This window comes from Ranitomeya variabilis, chromosome 8, assembly GCF_051348905.1.
Source record: "Ranitomeya variabilis isolate aRanVar5 chromosome 8, aRanVar5.hap1, whole genome shotgun sequence".
NCBI lineage: Eukaryota > Metazoa > Chordata > Amphibia > Anura > Dendrobatidae > Ranitomeya > Ranitomeya variabilis.
Genome location: NC_135239.1, coordinates 160,788,224 through 160,805,490, shown reverse-complemented (window position 1 = coordinate 160,805,490; position 17,267 = coordinate 160,788,224).

The following is a 17,267-nucleotide window of genomic DNA, read 5'->3' as shown; positions in this document are numbered from 1 at the left end:
CACCTCCATGTCCCTTGGATTCCAGCGTGCGTCCATTGCTGCGTACATGAGGCTTTTTTTTTTTTTTTAAACGATCATTAGTGAATTGAAGAACTTCATATAATTGCTCCTCTCTGATGGCAGGAGGCCCACTCCAGAAAGACCCAAGTCACTGACGGCTGTCACAGCTACAGTGTGGTCAGGATGATCAAAAATAATGGACTCTGTTTTATCTGTAACCAGTCGCTCGACTTCATGTGCTGCTTCTGTGAGAGTATATTAATCTGTCAGATTTCTATTTTGTGTATACCATTGACTTTATTAACTTACCATGAACATCAGGGTATAATAGGGCCAGGAGGATCAGCTGTCTATCTACAAGCGGGGGTGCCATTTGCGCAAGACTATAGGGTGCCAACTCTTCTGCAAGGTAGGGCTATAGCAGGATGAGATTTTAGCCCCCCCATATCTGTATTTTTTTAAACTGGTTTAACAAATGCGCTATCTGGGAGATCGCCCCACTCCTTACACATCTCTCTGGGAGACATTGTCTTTATATCGGAGGATGGCAGCTTTCTATTAGTGTTTGATTTGCACTTGGCACTTTAATTGGTTTGAAACACTGCTGGTATATACAGTACAGGCCAAAAGTTTGGATGCACTTTCTCATTTAAAGATCAAGAGAATGCCAAGAGTGTGCAAAGCAGTCATCAAAGCAAAAGGTGGCTACTTTGAAGAACCTAGAATATAAGACATAATTTCAGTAGTTTCACACTTTTTTGTGAAGTATATAATTCCACATGTGTTAATTCATAGTTTTGATGCCTTCAGTGTAAATGTACAATTTTCATAGTCATGAAAATACAGAAAAATCTTTAAATGAGAAGGTGTGTCCAAACTTTTGTTCTGTACTGTAGGTGGTTTATTATTTATTGCTGTTTTTCCCTCCATATAAATAGGATGTATTAGGGCCAGGAGGGAAAGCCATCGGTGAGCGGGGGCGCCATTTCCTCACTGGGGACTCGGCACCCTCCCTTGTTTGGGGTGGAGGGGGCTTGGATTTTCTTCTCGTAGTGATTTTGTACTAACTGAATAGCTGGGTGTCAGCGGCCTCCCCTTCACTCGCCAATGAAGGCTATGATAGAATTTACAATTAGTACCAAAACTGTTTTTTTGGGGGGGCTAAATTCTTGCTTGGAAAAAAAGGTGATGCATTTCTAAGTTTCTGCCAGATGATGGCAGTAGCGCAACTAATTTTAAATTCTGTTCCTAAAGACTCGGTGCAGTGTGTAATCCTACACATCACATCAGTGTGCACTATGAGCCGTATTTTCCAGAATTTATAGGATTATTCTTCTATTAGGATACATGCATACATGTATTTTGTTTGTCTTTCTCAGGTGAAATCCACTTGAAAATTTGCTAAAAAAACACGGCAAAGAGTGAACCATGTCAGATTCTCCTCTACACTGCTGTCCACAGATCGGAGTGCATGTACAACATGTCAGGTTCCCTTTCAGTTAGTCTCTTATTGCTCATTACCAGAGTATTAATGATGGAGAGTCTGTGTATATAATGTGGGTGGGTGTAGGGGGAAGGCTGGCCCTGGTTCCTGTTACAGACCTCTCACCGCTGTCATCACGGCGTGTTCTTCCCAGTAAATGTCTTATGACCCATCCTGTATCATACACGCAGAGAGAACATGGGTGTACGAGGGACATACTTTGCATCTGTTATTTTCTTAGATATTTCCTTTGCAGTAGTTTTCCAATATTGCCTAAGCACACGCATACTTCCTGCCATCTACTCATCATGGTGAAATCTGTCATATTCAGATACACAAGCGTCTCCACAGATTTTCAATTAAAGGGAACCTGTCAGCAGATTTTGCCGATATAAGATGTGGCCACTGCCTTTCAGGGCTTATCTACAGCATTCTATAAGGCTGCCGTCACACATTCAGTATTTGGTCAGTATTTTACCTCAGTATGTGTAAGCCAAAACCAGCAGTGGGTGATAAATACAGAAGTGGTGATGTGTTTCTATTATACTTTTCCTCTAATTGTTCCACTCCTGGTTTTGGCTACAAATACTGAGGTAAAATACTGATAGTGTGACGGCAGCCTTATGCTGTAGATAAGCCCCCGGTCCGACCTGCAAGTGAAGAAAAATAAGTTATATTATGCTCACCCGGGGGGGGGGGCGGTTCGGTCCGATGGGTGTCGCAGGTCCGGTGCCTCCCATCTTCTTGCGACGCCGCCCTCCTGATTCTTCATCGCTCCCCGGCATCGGCGCTCCTGCGCAGGTGTACTTATCTGCCCTCTTGAGGGCAGAGTAAATTCCTGCAGTGCGCAGGCGCTGGGCCTCTCTGACCTCTCCCAGTGCCTGCGCACTGCACTACTTTACTCAACAGGGCAGAGAAGTACACCTGCGCAGGAGCGCCGATGCCAGGAAGCAATGAAGAAGTAGGGCGGCGTTGCAAGAAGATGGGAGGCGCCGGACCAAGACCTGCGACGCCCATCGGACCGGACCACACAGGACCGCCCCCCCTCCCCGGGTGAGTATAATATAACTTATTTTTCTTCACTTGCAGGTCAGATTGGGGGCTTATCTACAGCATTATAGAATTCTGTAGATAAGCCCTGAAAGGCAGTCACCATATCTTATAGCGGCAAATCTGCTGACAGGTTCCCTTTAAATTCAGGTCTGGCCTCTGGTTAGACCATTCCAAAACTATGGTTTTCTTCTGTCGACTCCATTCTGTTATTAATTTGGAGGTATTCTTGGGGACGCTGTCGTGCAGCAAGATTACTTTTCTCTTCACCTTCAGCTTTTTACATAAGCTGGGATGTTTTCTTGCAAAATTAACAGATGTTTGGAACTGTTCAAAATTCCCTCCACCTTCCATAAAAGCCCCAGTTCCAAAACTTAAAAATGGCCCAAAGTATAATGCAGCCTCCGCCATGATTCACTGTGGGTGTGGTGTTCTTCTGCTGATGCACAGTGTGACAAACATACCTTTTGGATTTATGGCGGAAAAAATTAGGCTAGGTCTCATCAGACCATTACACATTTTCTCACATGCTTTTGGCAGACTTGTTATAGGTTGTGGCAAAACATAGCTGGGCTTGGATGATTTTCTTTGTAAGAAAAGGCTCCTTCCTGTCTTGCCATTCTGCCCCACAGGTCAGACATACAGTGGGGCAAAAAAGTATTTAGTCAGTCAGCAATAGTGCAAGTTCCACCACTTAAAAAGATGAGAGGCGTCTGTAATTTACATCATAGGTAGACCTCAACTATGGGAGACAAACTGAGAAAAAAAAATCCAGAAAATCACATTGTCTGATTTTTTTATCATTTTATTTGCATATTCTGGTGGAAAATAAGTATTTGGTCAGAAACAAAATTTCATCTCAATACTTTGTAATATATCCTTTGTTGGCAATGACAGAGGTCAAACGTTTTCTGTAAGTCTTCACAAGGTTGCCACACACTGTTGTTGGTATGTTGGCCCATTCCTCCATGCAGATCTCCTCTAGAGCAGTGATGTTTTTGGCTTTTCGCTTGGCAACACGGACTTTCAACTCCCTCCAAAGGTTTTCTATAGGGTTGAGATCTGGAGACTGGCTAGGCCACTCCAGGACCTTGAAATGCTTCTTACGAAGCCACTCCTTCGTTGCCCTGGCAGTGTGCTTTGGATCATTGTCATGTTGAAAGACCCAGCCACGTTTCATCTTCAATGCCCTTGCTGATGGAAGGAGGTTTGCACTCAAAATCTCACGATACATGGCCCCATTCATTCTTTCATGTACCCGGATCAGTCGTCCTGGCCCCTTTGCAGAGAAACAGCCCCAAAGCATGATGTTTCCACCACCATGCTTTACAGTAGGTATGGTGTTTGATGGATGCAACTCAGTATTCTTTTTCCTCCAAACACGACAAGTTGTGTTTCTACCAAACAGTTCCAGTTTGGTTTCATCAGACCATAGGACATTCTCCCAAAACTCCTCTGGATCATCCAAATGCTCTCTAGCAAACTTCAGATGGGCCCGGACATGTACTGGCTTAAGCAGTGGGACACGTCTGGCACTGCAGGATCTGAGTCCATGGTGGCGTAGTGTGCTACTTATGGTAGGCCTTGTTACATTGGTCCCAGCTCTCTGCAGTTCATTCACTAGGTCCCCCCGCGTGGTTCTGGGATTTTTGCTCACCGTTCTTGTGATCATTCTGACCCCACGGGGTGGAATTTTGCGTGGAGCCCCAGATCGAGGGAGATATATCAGTGGTCTTGAATGTCTTCCATTTTCTAATTATTGCTCCCACTGTTGATTTCTTCACTCCAAGCTGGTTGGCTATTGCAGATTCAGTCTTCCCAGCCTGGTGCAGGGCTACAATTTTGTTTCTGGTGTCCTTTGACAGCTCTTTGGTCTTCACCATAGTGGAGTTTGGAGTCAGACTGTTTGAGGGTGTGCACAGGTGTCTTTTTATACTGATAACAAGTTTAAACAGGTGCCATTACTACAGGTAATGAGTGGAGGAAAGAGGAGACTCTTAAAGAAGAAGTTACAGGTCTGTGAGAGCCAGAAATCTTGATTGTTTGTTTCTGACCAAATACTTATTTTCCACCATAATATGCAAATAAAATGATAAAAAAACAGACAATGTGATTTTCTGGATTTTTTTTTCTCAGTTTGTCTCCCATAGTTGAGGTCTACCTATGATGTAAATTACAGACGCCTCTCATCTTTTTAAGTGGTGGAACTTGCACTATTGCTGACTGACTAAATACTTTTTTGCCCCACTGTATGTAGAATGCGGTAGATTTTTGTTACATGCAACACACAACCAGTACTTTCCAGAAATTCTTGCACCTCCTTCAGTGTTGCTGTAGGCCTCTTGACAGCCTCCTGGACCACTTTTCTTCTTGTCATCAATTTTCGAGAGACATCCAGTTATAGATAATGTCACTGTTGTGCCAAATTGAAGTCACTTTGTTTTCACCCTTTCAAATGAATGTACAACAAAAAAAGTAAAAATGCATCAAAAGCATGGTACTGTACACTTCATATTTCCTGCAACACGCTACCCCCAATATGTGGCCCTAGAGTTCCAGTCCTCTCCCTTTGTGAAAAAGCTATTTGCAGATTTAAATTCCTAGTGGAGTAATGGCCTATAAGTCTCCTTATACCAGCATGGCACTTTTCACAAGGAGAAACGTTCCCCTGTCAGAGCCCTCTCATGCAGCCAAATCAAATCTCTTGCATTGCACTGATGAGGGGCCAACAACCCAAAACACATGTGCAAATGGAGTGTCTTAAGTTATTTAGGAAGTCTGGAAAAAGGTCAGTATTGACTCTTGGGCTATGTGCCCACGTTGCAGAAAGTATGCAGAATTTTCCTGATCAAATCCGGACTCCCTTCGCAGGAAATCCTCTTTGCATTTTTATCGCGTATTTGTGGCGTTTTTCTTCTCTGATTTTTAGCGTTTTTTTTTCAATGGTCCAAACACAATTCAATTGCTGCAAAATCGCAGATTTTCCGCAAAATTAATGAACATGCTGCGTTTTTAAACGCAATGCTTTTCCGCTGCAGAAAAAAAACCCAGCATGGGCACAAAAATTGCGGAATGCATTAAAATAATGGGATGCTTAATTTAAGCGTTTCCGCAGCGGAAAACTGCAAAAATGCTTAAAAAACGCTAAAAATCCGGAACGTGGGCACATAGCCTTAGGATTGCGACGTCTAATAGGTGGTGCTAGAATTCTAGTTATTTTTCTCAAGAGAGGATACTTGCATATTTCCTGCCAAAACACAATAGCCCCCAAAAATCTGCAACAAATACTCTGTGCTCATACCATAATAATACAAAGGCTGTGAGAATGTTCTACATTTATGAGAGCTTGATGTACAGTATACTCCAGGCAGGGCTGGGAGAAACACAAACTTGTTTGAATGCGTTTTGTCGGGATGTGCAAATTCACCGGGGGGGGGGGGGGGGGGGGGTTGGAGCGAGTGCGGGAAATGTTTCACAAGCATGCTTTTCATTGCTCATCCTTTTCACAATATGTTAGAGTTTAGAAGGTCACTTAATTGGTGCATTTCAATATATATATTTACATTGTAGGTGGTTAACAGATAAGCATTGCAAACAGCCGCACAGCTAGACTGTCACATATAGCAAATTTTGCTTTTCTTCTGAACCATATAGCAAATGTAGACCGCTCATACCTAAAACCTACCATGCACAGTGATGGTCATATTGATAGGGCACGTTACAGTAATAAGTGCAGCAACTGAGGCTGAACTAAAGTAGATGCCCTAGTAGACGAGTCCTGAATAATTTGAGTGGCGCTATATAACTTTGTTGTTTTTTTTTACTCGAGTATACATTTCTATAGGGCAGGTTCTCTTCAAGAGTCCGAAGATCTAATGTGCACGCTCTACTGCAACCATGCGCCCAACCCTGATCTTTTTAGACCCCAAACTCTGGTGTCTCTGGTATTCATAAAATCCCTGAATACTTTACCAAACTTAAACTGAAAAAAATCTGATATTTCTGTTTCACGAGGTCATAGTCCCATCCTTATTGCTTGTTCCAGGCATGGAAGACTCCCATGTGGATAGACCAAGTAATCAGGATTCTTCTACACTCCACAACATAATCTGTTGCCTGCAAAGCTTTGACACGTAGCTTGTAAAAGCCTTTCCTGAAGATTAATGGAGTACCAGATTCATTCTATCCTGATCTGCCTACGCAAACCTTGCTGGCATAGCACTACACTGTTTGAAGCACACAGCAAGGTCCAGAAATATTTGGACAGTGACCAAATCTTTGTGATTTGGGGTCTACATGCCACTATGTTGTATTTAACATGAAACAAATGATATGAAATTGAACTGTATCAGATTAATTAAATGGGATGATCATCAATAAACACTAGTGACCCAGTGCCATTGGAAGCCATGCATGCCCATGCCATCACACTGCCTCCACCATGTTTTACAGATGACGTGGTATGCTTTGAATCATGAGCCGTTCCAAGCTTTCTCCATACTTTCTTCTTGCCGTCATTCTGGCACAGGTTGGTCTTAATTTAATCTGTCCAAAGAATGCTTTTCCAGAACTGGTCGGCTTCCTTAGATGTTTTTGGCAAAGTCTAATCCGTCCTTTCTATTGTTTAGGCTGATCAATGGTTTGCATCTTGAGGTGAACACTCAGTATCTGCTCTCATGAAGTCTTCTCTTTATGGCAGACTTAGACACTAAAACACCTACTTCCAAGACAGTGTTCTTCACTTGGTTGGATGTTGTGAACGGGTTTTCTTCACCACTGAAAGTATTCTGCGACCATCCATCACTGCTGTCTTTCAGACATTTTTGTGTTCCCAAGCTCATCAGTGCACTCTTTTTTTGCACATTGTACCAAACTTGGATTTGGCCACTCCTAACATTTTTGCTCTCTTTCTGATGGATTTATTCTTTTTTTCAGCCTACTGATGGTCTGTTTCTCTTCCATTGAGAGTTCCTTTGACCGCATGTTGTGGGTTCACAGCAATAGCTTTCAAATGCAAATGCCACAACTAGAATAAGCACCAGACCTTGTACCTGCTTAACTGATGATCTCTTAATGAGGGAAAAGCCCATGTAGCCAATTAAAGAGATATATATGTCCAATTACATTTGATTCATTTTAACAATAGGCAGCGACATATTAAAAAGGTACAATTCCTTAACCATTAATCCAATTAGGATGTGAATACCCTCAAATTAAAGTTGAGAATCTGCACTTTAAGGCCATATTGATTGTATAAGTACAAGTGCTTCTTACTAAATTAGAATATCAGCAAAAAGTTAATTTATTTCAGTTCGTCAATACAAAAAGTGACTCTCACTTAGATCACTCTGTTTGTTATGACTCTATATACTATTTTAAGTGTTTCTGTATATAAGGCAGGCAGCTGCCATGCTACCAGTCTGAAACTGCAATATACCCAAGTGTGTATGAGCTGCAAGGGAAAGTGGAGGGTGGCTTCTAAATAAACAACTATGGTAAGGCACGTTGCACTTACTTCGTGATTGATGAGAGTGCTATGCGTCCTGTTCTTCCGGTTGCTGGGGCAATCCTGGTGACGCAAGCAGCACTGAGGAGCGTCCTCCCATTTTTTCCATTCCCGTTGTTTGTTTTCTGCAGCATTCTTAAGTGTATATTTCTGTTAATAATGATGATTATGGCTTACAGTCAATTAAAACCTAAAAGTCCCTATCTCAGTAAATTAGAATACTTTATAACACCAGCTTGAAAAATGATTTTAACATCCGAAATGTTGGCCTACTGAAATGTATGTTCAGTAAATGCAATCAATACTTGGTCGGGGCTCCTTTTGCTTCAATTACTGCATCAGTGCGGTGTGACATGGAGGCGATCAGCCTGTGGCACTGCTGAGGTGTTATGGAAGCACAGGCTGCTTTGGTAACAACCTGTCAGGACTCTGAACATTTTTTATTACCTTTTTGTGCATTACTGCCCTTTTCCAAGATGGCGTCTTTGGTCTCATGTGCACTGTGTCTTCCTGCTATAAAACTCCACCCCAGCCTTCAGTCTGTGCTAGAGTATTCTGCCTTGCATCCAGCTCCTGACCTCTGGTGACTCCCTGGCTATACACCTGCTCCTGTGAACCTGTGTGGTGATCCTGCGACTCTGCTCTGAGTTCCTGCTGCATACACCAGTTCCAGTAATCCTCCTTCATCTGCTGCTCGTGTTTACTTCCATCTGCATTTGCTGGACATGTAAGCTGTTTGTGCTCTGCAAGAACCTGAGACTATTACCCAGACCTCCTTGGTTGAGCTAAGATATTATTTGAACTGCCTTATAAGCATAGCTATCTGTGTTGTGGACTAAGCGAGGACTTATTCGTGTCAAGTATCCTCAAGATTAATTGTGCTTCATAGACTTTCTGTGTGATTGCATTTTCCTCTGAAGTTTCCTATAGACTGCTGAGCTGCATTTGATATTTGCACCAAGTGTTGTGGACTTGAGTTTCTCTCTGCACCTGTTTGAATCACCGTGTGATAATATAGACTTTACCACTTATAAAACTGTGTCCTGTAGTTGTCTTGTTCCACGCAAAGAGTCTCCTGAGTTATCCCCTATAATTATTACACAACCTTCAGCTTGTCTCCTTGGCCCAGGTAAGACGCTTCTGGCATTGTCACAAGGAATACGACACTTGTAGCCCATATCCTGGATACGTCTGGTGGCTCTTGAAGCAATGACTCCAGCAGCAGTCCACTCCTTGTGAATCTCCCCCAATTTTTTGAATGGCCTTTTCTTAACAATCCTTTCAAGGCTGCGATTATCCCGGTTGCTTGTGCACCTTTTTCTACCACACTTTTTCCTTCCACTCAACTTTCCATTAATATGTTGGATACAGCACTCTGTGAACAGCCAGCTTCTCTGGCAATGACCTTTTGTGGCTTACCCTCCTTGTGGAGTGTGTCAGTGACTGCCTTCAGGACATCTGTCAAGTCAGCAGTCTCCCCCATGATTGTGCAGCTACTTAAACAGACTAAGGGACCTTTTTAAATGCTTAGGAAGTCTTTGTAGGTGTTTTTTGTTAATTATTCTAATTTACTGAAATAATTACTTTTGGGTTTTCATTGGCTGTAAGCCATAACCATCAACATTAACCCCTTAATCCCATATAACGTACTATCCCGTCAAGGTGACCTGGGACTTAATTCCCAGTGACGGGATAGTACGTCATACGCGATCGGCCGCGCTCACGGGGGGAGCGCGGCCGATCGCGGCCGGGTGTCAGCTGACTATCGCAGCTGACATCCAGCACTATGTGCCAGGAGCGGTCACGGACCGCCCCTGGCACATTAACCCCCGGCACACCGCGATCAAACATGATCGCAGTGTGCCGGCGGTACATGGAAGCATCGCGCAGGGAGGGGGCTCCCTGCGGGCTTCCCTCAGAAGATCGGTACAAGGGAATGTACTCACCTTGTACCGAGCGTCTTCTCCCTGCAGTCCCCGGATCCAAAATGGCCGCGGGGCTGCATCCGGGTCCTGCAGGGAGTACTTCCGGGTTTCAGGAGCAGGCTGCAGTTGCAGCTCTGTAAGCCTGCAGCGATGAGTGAGATCGCCGATCTCACAGAGTGCTATGCAAACTGTAAGATCGGCGATCTGTGATGTCCCCCCCGGGACAAAGTAAAAAAAGTTAAAAAAAAAATTTCCACATGTGTAAAAAAAAATAAAAAATAAAAAAATCCTAAATAAAGAAAAAATAAAATATTATTCCCATAAATACATTTCTTTATCTAAAAAAAAAACCAAAAACAATAAAAGTACACATATTTAGTATCGCCACGTCCGTAACGACCCAACCTATAAAACTGTTTCACTAGTTAACCCCTTCAGTGAACACCGTAAGAAAAAAAAAAAAAAACGAGCCAAAAAACAACGCTTTATTATCATACCGCCGAACAAAAAGTGGAATAACACACGATCAAAAAGACGGATATAAATAACCATGGTACCGCTGAAAACGTCATCTTGTCCCGCAAAAAACGAGCTGCCACACAGCATCATAAGCAAAAAAATAAAAAAGTTATAGTCCTCAGAATAAAGCGATACCAAAATAATTATTTTTTCTATAAAATAGCTTTTATCGTATAAAAGCGCCAAAACATAAAAAAATGATATAAATGATATATCGCTGTAATCGTACTGACCCGACGAATAAAACTGCTTTATCAATTTTACCAAACGCGGAACGGTATAAACTCCTCCCCCAAAAGAAATTCATGAATAGCTGGTTTTTGGTCATTCTGCCTCACAAAATTCGGAAAAAAAAGTGATCAAAAACTGTCACGTCTCCGAAAATGTTACCAATAAAAACGTCAACTCGTCCCGCAAAAAACAAGACCTCACATGACTCTGTGGACCAAAATATGGAAAAATTATAGGTCTCAAAATGTGGAGACGCAAAAACTTTTTTGCTATAAAAAAGCGTCTTTTAGTGTGTGACAGCTGCCAATCATAAAAATCCGATATAAAAAACGCTATAAAAGTAAATCAAACCCCTCTTCATCACCCCCTTAGTTAGGGAAAAATAATAAAATTAAAAAAATGTATTTCCATTTTCCCATTAGGGTTAGGGCTAGGGTTAGGGTTGGGGTTAGGGTTGGGGTTAGGGTTGGGGCTAGGGTTAGGGCTAGGGTTAGGGTTGGGGCTAGGGTTGGAGCTAAAGTTAGGGTTAGGGTTGGGGCTAAAGTTAGGGTTGGGGCTAAAGTTAGGGTTAGGGTTGGGGCTAAAGTTAGGGTTAGGGTTGGGGCTAAAGTTAGGGTTTGGATTACATTTACGGTTGGGATTAGGGTTGGGATTAGAATTAGGGGTGTGTCAGGGTTAGGAGTGTGGGTAGGGTTACCGTTGGGATTAGGGTTAGGGGTGTTGTTGGATTAGGGTTTCAGGTAGAATTGGGGAGTTTCCACTGTTCAGGCACATCAGGGGCTCTCCAAACGCGACATGGCGTCCGATCTCAATTCCAGCCAATTCTGCGTTGAAAAAGTAAAACAGTGCTCCTTCCCTTCTGAGCTCTCCCGTGCGCCCAAACAGGGGTTTACCCCAACATATGGGGTATCAGCGTACTCGGGACAAATTGGACAACAACTTTTTATCCTTGGGAAAATAAAAATTTGGGGGGCTAAAAATCATTTTTGTGGGAAAAAATAAGATTTTTTTATTTTCACGGCTCTGCGTTGTAAACTGTAGTGAAACACTTGGAGGTTCAAAGTTCTCAAAACACATCTAGATAAGTTCCTTGGGAGGTCTAGTTTCCAATATGGGGTCACTTGTTGGGCTTTCTACTGTTTGGGTACATCAGGGGCTCTGCAAATGCAATGTGACGCCTGCAGACCAATCCATCTAAGTCTACTTTCCAAATGTCGCTCCTTCCCTTCAGAGCTCTGCCATGCGCCCAAACAGTGGTTCCCCCCACATATGGGGTATCAGCGTACTCAGGACAAATTGGACAATAACTTTTGGGATCCAATTTATCCTGTTACCCTTGTGAAATTACAAAACTGGGGGCTAAAAAATAATTTTTGTGAAAAAAAAAATAATTTTTATTTTCACGGCTCTGCGTTATAAACTGTAGTGAAACACTTGGGGGTTCAAAGTTCTCACAACACATCTAGATAAGTTCCTTGGGAGGTCTAGTTTCCAATATGGGGTAACTTGTGGGGGGTTTCTACTGTTTGGGTACATCAGGGGCTCTGCAAATGCAACGTGACGCCTGCAGACCAATCCATCTAAGTCTGTATTCCAAATGGCGCTCCTTCCCTTCTGAGCTCTGCCATGCGCCCAAACAGTGGTTCCCCACCACATATGGGGCATCAGCGTACTCAGGACAAATTGGACAACAACTTTTGGGGTCCAATTTATCCTGTTACCCTTGTGAAATTACAAAATTGGGGGCTAAAAAATCATTTTTGTGAAAAAAAAAAGAATTTTTATTTTCACGGTTCTGCGTTATAAACTGTAGTGAAACACTTGGGGGTTCAAAGCTCTCAAAACACATCTAGATAAGTTCCTTAGGGGGTCTACTTTCCAAAATGGTGTCACTTGTGGGGGGTTTTAATGTTTAGGCACATCAGGGGCTCTCCAAACGCAACATGGCGTCCCATCTCAATTCCAGTCACTTTTGCATTGAAAAGTCAAATGGCGCTCGTTCCATTCCGAGCTCTGCCATGCGCCCAAACAATGGTTTACACCCACATATGGGGTATCAGCGTACTCAGACCATAAAAATTGTTGTGCAATTTGTCCTAATTTCTTCTCTTACCCTTGGGAAAATAAAAAATTGGGGGCGAAAAGATCATTTTTGTGAAAAATATGATTTTTTATTTTTACGGCTCTGCACTATAAACTTCTGTGAAGCACTTGGTGGGTCAAAGTGCTCACCACACATCTAGATAAGTTCATTAGGGGGTCTACTTTCCAAAATGGTGTCACTTTTGGGGGGTTTCAATGTTTAGGCACATCAGGGGCTCTCCAAACGCAACATGGCGTCCCATCTCAATTCCAGTCAATTTTGCATTGAAAAGTCAAATGGCGCTCCTTTCCTTCCGAGCTCTGCCATGCGCCCAAACAGTGGTTTACCCCCACATATGGGGTATCAGCGTACTCAGGACAAATTGTACAACAACTTTGGGGGTCCATTTTCTCCTGTTACACTTGGTAAAATAAAAAAATTGGAGCTGAAATAAATTTTGTGTGAAAAAAGCTAAATGTTCATTTTTATTTAAACATTCCAAAAATTCCTGTGAAACACCTGAAGGGTTAACAAACTTCTTGAATGTGGTTTTGAGCACCTTGAGGGGTGCAGTTTTTAGAATGGTGTCACACTTGGGTATTTTCTATCATATAGACCCCTCAAAATGACTTCAAATGAGATGTGGTCCCTAAAAAAAAATGGTGTTGTAAAAATGAGAAATTGCTGGTCAACTTTTAACCCTTATAACTCCCTAACAAAAAAAAATTTTGGTTCCAAAATTGTGCTGATGTAAAGTAGGCACGTGGGAAATGTTACTTATTAAGTATTTTGCGTGACATATTTCTGTGATTTAAGGGCATAAAAATTCAAAGTTGGAAAATTGCAAAATTTTCAAACTTTTCACCAAATTTCTGTTTTTTTCTCAAATTAACGCCAGTTATATCGAATAAATTTTACCACTATCATGAAGTACAATATGTCATGAGAAAACATTGTCAGAATCGCCAAGATCCGTTGAAGCGTTCCAGAGTTATAACCTCATAAAGGGACAGTGGTCAGAATTGTAAAAATTGGCCCGGTCATTAACGTGCAAACCACCCTCGGGGCTTAAGGGGTTAACAGAAATAACATTTGAAATAGATCACTCTGTTTGTATTGATTCTGTATAATATATGAGTTTCACTTTTTGTATTGAAAAACTGAAATAAATTAACTTTTTGATGATATTCTAATTTAGTGAGAAGCACTTGTATATCTTGAATATGTTTTGGTAAACAGCTAAAATGCCAAAACTTGTGTCACTGGTATATTTCTGGACCTTACTGTATATGCCTGTTGTATGCTGTCTATGCATTTGTCTTCATTAATATGCTCCTAGCTTATGTGCCTTGTAATGTAGTCTACGGAGTTCTTTTGGCTTTTTTTTTTAGGTTTATGTAATATAACTGTCTTAAACAAATAAATTAATTTCAGAATATTAAAATATTATTGTTCGACCCCTGCTGATCACTAGAAAGGGGGGACCCAGTCCTCTTTGCTTTTTTATATGGGTACAACCGCAGGTTGGAGAAACTTGTACGGGGCAGCAATTACGCTGCCACTCAGCTGTATGGCAGCTGTGGAAACAGCCAGGAAAGAGCACTAGATTAATATATTATTTATTTTGTTCCATGCAGCATTTCCCTGTGTAATGGAGCTGTGGTAATTTATAAAAAGCTTTAGCCGTCATTTCTATCCATCCCAAAAGTACCGTATATTGTATTCACCTACTGTATTCTCACCCATCCCTTGTAGATTGTGAGCCTTCGCGGGCAGGGTCCTCTCTCCTACTGTACCAGTTATGACTTGTATTGTTCAAGATTATTGTACTTGTTATTATGTATACCCCTCCTCACTTGTAAAGCGCCATGGAATAAATGGCGCTATAACAATAAATAATAATGATAATGATAATAATAATGATAATGGTATTCATAAAGTGGTGAAAATTGATCCCCCCCATTTGAAAAGCATGAACCCAGTCTAAAGAACACAGTGTGAAAATAATTACTGCAAAATGATGATAATCCTGTAACTTAATAGCCAGACACACAGTGAATAATCGGTCAGGTCGGTATGACCTAGATACGCACACAACAATACAGCTTAAGTGGACTTTTATTAAGCAAATGAAAGAAGCAAATCTCCCAGCTATTACAGTCTCTATAGGGTGTCATGTTCTGCAATACAGGTAGAATTGTGCAAATGTTTGTAGCATTAAAGGGATCCTGACAGCAGAGTCACGCTGCCCAAACACGGAGACCAGGAATCACACACTGGCGGAGTTATGGCACAGGCGTAACCTGTATGGTTATCGGGAACGAAAAGTGATCATTTTCCGATTGTCAATTACCAAAATAAGCAAACTAATTTGTAGGGTAAAATTAGTTTTTGAAGTTTATTTAAAAATTATTGTTCTTGGCAGCACACAGTCCTGTGTAAACAGGACACGTGCTGCAGAGGAAAACAGCGTTATTTATGTACAGAATGATCCTTTACTGATTGTTATTATTATTATACATTTTTATAGCGCCATTTATTCCATGGCACTTTACATGTGAACGGGCAAATATAGACAAGTACAATAAACAGGAGTAAAACAAGGCACACACAAGTACAGGAGGAGAGAGGACCCTGCACGCGAGGGCTCACAGTCTACAGGGGATGGGTGAGGATACACTAGGAGAGGGTAGAGCTGGTCATGCAGCGGTTCAGTAGACTGGGGATCACTGCAGGCTGTAGGCTTGTCGGAAGAGGTGGGTCTTCAGGTTCCTTTTGAAGGTTTCCGCAGTAGGCGAGAGTCTGATGTGTTGGGGTAGAGAGTTCCAGAGTAGGGGGGAAGCACGGGAGAAGTCTTGGATGCGGTTGTGGGAGAAAGAGATGAGAGAGGAGTAGAGCAGGAGATCATGAGATGATCGAAGGTTGCGTGTAGGTAGGTAACGGGAGACCGTATCACGGATGTATGGAGGAGTCAGGTTGTGAATGGCTTTGTATGTCATTGTAAGGCTACTTTCACACTAGCGTTTTTTGCAATACGTCGCAATGTGTCGTTTTGGCGAAAAAACGCATCCTGCAAAAGTGCTTGCAGGATGCATTTTTTCCCCATTGACTAACATTACCGACGCATTTGCGACGCATTGCCACACGTCGCAACCGTGCTGTGGCGGACCGTCGGCTGCAAAAAACGTTACATGTAACATTTTTTGCTGCCGACGGACCGCCATTTCCGACCGCGCATGCGCGGCCGGAACTCCGCCCCCCACCTCCCCGCACCTCACAATGGGGCGGCGGATGCGTGGAAAAACAGCATCCGCTGCACCCATTGTGCGGCGCAAAGAACGCTAGCGTCGGTATGTCGGCCCGACGCTCTGCGACGGGCCGAGTACGACGCTAGTGTGAAAGTAGCCTTAGTGTTTTGAACTGTAGCCTCTGGGCAAGCCTCTGGGCAATAGGAAGCCAGTGAAGGGCCTGGCAGAGAGGAGAGGCTGGGGAGTAATGGGGAGACAGGTGGATTAGTCGGGCAGCAGAGTGTAGGATGCATTGGAGTGGTGCCAGAGTGCTAGAGGGGAGGCCAGAGAGTAGGAGGTTGCAGTAGTCGAGGCGAGAGATAAGGGCATGTACTAGTGTTTTTGTGGTTTCATGGTCAAGGAATGCACGGATCCGGGAAAAGTTTTTGAGTTGGAATCTGCAAGAGGAGGCAAGGGCTTGGATATGTGGCTTGAAAGAGAGGGTAGAGTCAAGGATCACCCCGAGGCAAAGAGCGTGCGGGACCGGGGAAAGTGAGCATCTATTGACATTGATGGATAGGTCGGGTGGAGGGGTAGAGTGAGGTGGGGGAAAGATGATGAATTCTGTTTTGTCCATATTCAGTTTTAGAAAACGAGCAGAAAAGAAGGATGAAATAGCAGACAGACATTATGGGATTTTGGCCAGTAAGGAAGTGAGGTTGGGTCCAGATAGGTAGTTCTGTGTGTCATCAGCGTAGAGATGATATTGTAAACCGTGGGATTCTATGAGCTGTCCCAGGCCGAAGGTGTAGATGGAGAAGAGTAGGGGTCCTAGAACTGAGCATTGGGGAACACCGACAGACAGGGGGCGAGATGAGGAGGTGGTGTGGGAGAGGGAGACACTGAATGTCCGGTCTGTTGGATATGATGAGATCCAGGATAGGGCCAAGTCTGTGATGCCAAGAGATGAGAGAATCTTTAGCAGGAGGGAGTGGTCCACGGTGTCGAAGGCAGAAGACAGATCCAGGAGGAGGAGGACAGAGTAGTGTCGCTTGCTCTTGGCGGTTAGTAGGTCATTGGTCACTTTAGTCAGGGCAGTTTCAGTTGAGTGATGTGGTCGGAAGCCAGATTGGAACCGGTCAAAGAGGGAGCAGGAGGAGAGGTAGGAGGACAGTTCAAGATGGACATGCTGTTCCAGTAGTTTTGAGGCATAAGGGAGAAGGGATATCGGGCGATAGCTGGA